This window comes from Callospermophilus lateralis, chromosome 6, assembly GCF_048772815.1.
Source record: "Callospermophilus lateralis isolate mCalLat2 chromosome 6, mCalLat2.hap1, whole genome shotgun sequence".
Classification (NCBI taxonomy): Eukaryota; Metazoa; Chordata; class Mammalia; order Rodentia; family Sciuridae; genus Callospermophilus; species Callospermophilus lateralis.
This window is the reverse complement of record NC_135310.1, coordinates 64,805,237-64,811,334: the sequence shown is the minus strand read 5'-3', so window position 1 is coordinate 64,811,334 and position 6,098 is coordinate 64,805,237.

The following is a 6,098-nucleotide window of genomic DNA, read 5'->3' as shown; positions in this document are numbered from 1 at the left end:
AAAAAAAAAGATGATTAGCAAATCAAAGTTACACTGAGATTTCATCTCATTCTAGTTAGAATGGCAGCCGTAAAGAGTATGAACAATAATAAATGCTGGAAAGAATGTGGAGAAAAGAAGTCCCACACTATTTGGGGGAATGTAAATTTGTAAAATCTTTGTGCAAATCAGTATGGTGGTTCCTCAAAAGATTAGGAGTGGAACCACCATATGACCCAGCTATACCACTACGTGGTATTTTAAAGTCATCGTATTTTGGTGATACAGACATACCCATATTTATAGCAGCACAATTTACAACAGTGAAACTGTGGAACCAGCCTAGGTGTCCAATGGTTGAGTGTATATGGTACATATACACAATGTATATGGTACATATACACAATGGAGTTTTATTCAACCATAAAAATGAAACTATAATTTTGAGGAAAATGGATGGAACTTGAGAACGCTATCTGAAACAAAAGAGGCCAAACTCAGAAAGTCAAGAGTTGTTTTCTCTCATATGTGGAAGCTAGAGAAAAAAAAGGAAAAGAAGGGAGAATCTCATAAAAATAAAAAGGAGATCGGTAGAGAAAAGGAACCAGGGAGGGAGAGAAAAGGGAAATAGTGGAGAATATTGGCCAAATTATATTGTTATATTGTGTGAATATATGAATATGTAACAACAAATCCCACCATTATGTACAATTACAATGCACCATTAGAATTATGGGAGAAAAAGTCATCATACTTTGGCATAACCAAGTTTATAGCAGTACAGTTTACAATGGCTGATGGAACCATCTTAAAGTGTGTGATAATGGATGAATGGATAAAGAAAATGTGATACACACACACACACACACACACTGGAGTTTTATTCAGCCATAAAGAAGAATGAAATTCTGTCACTTGCAGGGAAATGGATACTTGAGAACATTGTGGCAAAACAAGTCAAACTCAAAGTCAAGCATGGTATGCTTTCTCTCATACATGGAAGCTAAAGAAAAAAAAGGAAAAGAAAGGTTTGTATGTGACAACAAGGGGTGGGAGGAAACCTTGTGAATATCAAGTGGAGATCAACAGAGTAGAGGAGAGGGACTAGGAGAGGTAGGAAAGAAGGAAAAGGGGAAATATGGGGAATGGTATTGGCTAAATTATATTGTATGCATGTACAGATATATAAAAACAAACCCCACCATTATGTACAACTATAATGCACTAACAAAAATATGGGGGAGGAAATGCATACTGTAGCATGATGCCTGAATGTTTTGCCTGGCTTGCTGCTTTTCTAGGTTTGACTCTGGTAGACTTCAAGGTTCTCCAAATTGGCCAACCCTCATGATGAACTCTTTGAGTGCAAGAGGCTGGAGGCAATGTCAGGAGAAGCCAAGATGCCTGGATTCTGGTGTTAAAAGAGGAAGAAGTGGAATTATTCAGAATACATGCACACTTACTTGTTTCAACTGATCCCATCTTCTTCATAGGTTGCTTTCCAACTTTGAACTGCTTCTTACTTTGGCTTTATCTTATATTTCCCTTATATTTATATTTATATTTCCCTTAACTTTCTGGCCATAAAATATTTGAGTCAGCAGGGGAAAAAAAAAAAAAACTCCTGGTCCTCAAATCAAAATATAAATTTATTTTGGGAGAAAAGTTCACTAATTATGGAGGTTCACTAACCAGGATGAGTTCATGCGGATATTACTAAAGGAAAAAGGAAACTCATTTTCTTTGACCCTTTCCTTGATTACAAGCTAGCACAACTAAAACTACTAAACAATCTAATATGCTTCTAAAAGTCACTTTATGGAGCAAAAACTAAGAATGTATACCACATTATTAGTAATTATCTCTGGTATTCTGTATTTTCCAAGTTTATTTTCATGAGAAACATTTAATTGGAGAAATATTTTATCAGTGAAACCTATCATGTTTCTATTGCCTATAATCATCCTGTAATTGTTTGCTTATTTCCCTTGTAAAATTGAGGTAATTTGGGGGGCCAGGATTTTTTTTCCCACTTCTGTACTCCACATGTGAAGAACACACAGAAATGTTTACATTTGTCAAATGATTGTGTTGAGAGCCACAGCCGAAGGGGCCCCAGCAAACTTCCAGCTGCCAGCTGATGATTGGCTCACAGCGGCCCCAGCAACTTCTAGCTGCCAACTGATTGGCTCCTCTTTGGTGATGCTCATTGGGCTGTTTCCCCGCCCTTTCAGACCATGGAGCTGCTCATTTGGGGACTTTTTTTGGCTCCGCCCATGCGACCCAGCCAATCGGCCTCAAGAGCAGGAGGAGTGGGGGAGGTTGAGAGGCTTGTGGGAATCCGGTGGTGGCAGTTGGGCTCTGAAGGTTTTTTCCTGAGGAGCTGTTTTGTTTGGTGTGTGTGGTTCTAAAAATAAAGTTCGTTTCTTTTGACAAGTGGCTCCTAAATTGTGCCCAGCCAGACTGTGGCAGATTGGATTTATATTTTGAGCAATGACCTTAATGTAAGCCAATCATTTTGGATATCCATTGCCAGAAGCGGATGATTAAATGCTTCACTTTTTGTTCCTTGGTGCCAGTTTAATAATACACTAAGCAATCCCATTTACAGATCAAAAATGAGTTTCATTCCATTTCCCTTTCCCTAACCATTCTTCCAGAATTTCCCTGTAACAGGACATGATGGTGACAACACATAAATGTTGGAATACTGTGTATTTCAACCCCAAATTTTCTCAGTGTGTATGCTGTTGTGATAAAGTGTCTGTGTAAACAGCTATCACATATGAACTCCTGTGCTTTGGTCATCCTGCACCTTGATTATCAAGTGCTATTAGCAGCCACCATCTTGCCAGGGGTATCTGGTATCTGCTAACAATCAAGGGACTTTGAAAATTAATTTTTAGATTAACTTCCAGTTTGCAGTGTTGGAGGTAGGAAATTTTAGAGAAAGATATACTTTAGTACCTTGGCTCATGGAGAGAAATTGTCCTTAAAGTAAAATGGAATAAAATGTTGATATGAGATATGGAAAAAATACAGAAATAGGAACTATTCCTGCTTTTCAATATTTGAACCTTTATAATGCTACTAGGGTCCATGCCACATCTTAAACCTCAAAAATTTACAGTTATGATATACATATGCAGAATATTATTTAGCCTAAAAAGAGAACAAAATTCCAGTACAGCTGGGTGCACAACTGTAATCCTACTGGCTCCGGAGGCCAAGGCAAGAGGATTGTGAGTTCAGAGCCAGCCTCAGCAAAAGCAAGGTGCTAAGCAACTCAGATCCTGCCTCTAAATAAAAAGTAGAAAACAGGGCTGAGGTTGTGGGTCAGTGGTTGAGTACCCAAAAAAAAAAAAAAAATCCAGTGCATGCTTAAATATGGATGAACCTTGAAAACATGTTGGTGAATTAAACCAGACACAAAAAGATAAATATTGTATCATTCCACTTTTATGAGGTATCTACACTAGGTACAATAGATAAATACAGAGAGTAGAAAAGAGATTGTCAGGAATTGGAGGAAAATGGGAGTGGGGAGTTGTTATAGTTTAATGGGTATAGAGTTTCTGTTCAGAATGGTGAAAGGATTCTGGAAATGATGGTGTGGTTTGCACAACAATGTGAATGTACTTAATGCTACTAAATTATACACCTAAAAATGGCTAAAATGGTAAATTTTGTTATATGTATTCTTGCACATTATAAGCATATTTAACATACTATAATATTATGAATTGCAACTCTTTTAATTATTCAGTAACTACTTATGCATCTTTTAGAAAGTAGTGAGACTTTCTGGCATAATGAAGTATGAGGTGGACATGAAATAATAATTAGACTGGGGAAATAGATTGCCTAACATGCACATGGCATTGCATTCGAACCCCAGCACCACAAATAACAAAAACAATTTTAATTATTTAATGATAGACCATGCTGAGATTTATGCAGGTATGGGTCATTTAGGTTAGACTGCAGAAAGACTGCATATTCTTATCTAAAATATTTTATGATTCAAGCTACTGTTTCCATATTATTGTTCACTAATACCTGGTTCTCCACGTACTTTCAGTACACAGAAGATTGCACTTCTAAGCTCTCTTAAAGTAAGAGGACTTCATGAATTAGTTTTGGCCATTGCACTATAGGTTAAGTGATGAAGTCATTTTGGGGCCTGAGTTTACAAGACCTGCTACAGGGTCACTAGACTGCATATTTCAGATACTGTAACAAGTTCCAAATAATGCATATTTTGGAGGATTGGCAAATCCTCTATCAGCTTGTATCTCTTTGAGTTGCTACATGGTGAAAGTTGCCAGAAAAATTCCCAAATCTTCCAAGGACTTTACAATGACAAAAAAATAAGTGGTTGAGGTTCTGGAATCATTTATATAGAATAAAGCTAACCTAACTTGAGATATTTGTAACAGAAACTGGGTGTTGTTCAAATGAAAAACCTGTAATAAAAAGCATTAGCTTAAAACAGAAATATCAGTTTAGAGGTTGGTTGGTAGACATAGAAAACTAACATTGGAGCCTACAAACATAGCATTTCACATTATACAGTGGTAAAACATTAAATAAAACTATTGCCCATGATAATAAGAGGGGAAATAATACATATAATGAATTTCAAGTTAGGGGAAGAGATTGAAAAACAAGACACTAGTGTGTGGTAGATGGTATTTGGAAGCAATTGGCAAGGTATTCTAAGAAAAAGTAAAAATGGACATGGTGGTGCAGGTCTCTAGTTTGAACTGTGTGGGAGGCTGAGGAAGGAGAATCACTTGAGCCCAAGAATTTGAGACCAGTTTGGGCAACAAAACAAGACCTCACCTCAAAAATCAATCATCTAGCTAGGCGTAGTGGCACATACCTGTAATACTAGGGGTTCCGGTGGCTAAGACAGAATGATTGCAAGCCTCAGCAAAAGCACAGTACTAAGAAACTTAGGTAAGAACCTGTCTCTAAATAAAATACAAAATAGGGCTGGGGATGTGGCTCAATGGTTAGTGCCCCTGAGCCCTGAGTTCAATCCCTGGTACCAAAAAATAAAACAAAACAAAAAAATCAATCATCTATCTATCTATATCAGAAAAAAATGGGTGGCTTGTGAGATCACAACAGGATAGACTAATGGCAACCCAAAATTTTGAACTTTGTGCAAGATAGCGTTACTCCTAAAAGGAAGAGGTAAATTTAAAAATGCTTTTAAGTGACAAAAGATCATAAAAACTCAGCCTTATACCAAGGGTCACAAGTAAAGGCATAAATTTTTCATCTATTTTGGAATTTTTTTCAATGGATTAATTAAAGGTATGGAATCTTAACTTCTTACTCACTTGGAGGAGAAAAAAAATGCCTGAGTGTGAAAATGTGGTTAAAAGTATGCTTTTCCGGGCTGGGGATGTGGGGTCAAGTGGTAATGCGCTCGCCTGACATTTGCAGGGCACTAGGTTCGATCCTCAGCACCACATAAAATAAAATAAAGATGATGTGTTCACCGAAAACTGAAAAATGAATATTAAAAAATTCTCTTAAAAAAAAGTACGCTTTTCCCACCAAATCTTATAAATGAACTGCCACAAAGTAAAAAAAAAAAAAAAAACATGTGGAACAAAAAAGCAAGGTAATACAATTAATTAATTGGCTTTTTTTAACCTGAGGGTTCCCTAGCTCCAAATTCCACATTCATGAATTCAACCAAACCTACTGCATCTTGAAAATGCTTGAAAAAAAATTGTGTTTGTACTGAACAAACACTTTTTATTTTTCCCTACCATTAAACAGTAGAGCATAACAACTGTTTACATACCCATTTACATTGCAATAGATATTTTAAGTAACCTAGAGATGACTTAATGCAAATACTATGCCATTTTATATAAGGGACTTGAGCATCCTTAGATTTGAGAGGGGTGGGCCTGGAACCAATCCCCAAAGAACACCAAGGGAAAAATGTATATCCAACCCCAAAAATATGTTTCAAAAAACTCTGGTATGGATACTGGCACATGGATCTGACTGGAAATATGCAATGCCTACTAAGTTTTTAAGAATTGTTCTGAAAGACAACCATGAACTTGACTAAAAGAATGTGCAACTATTCC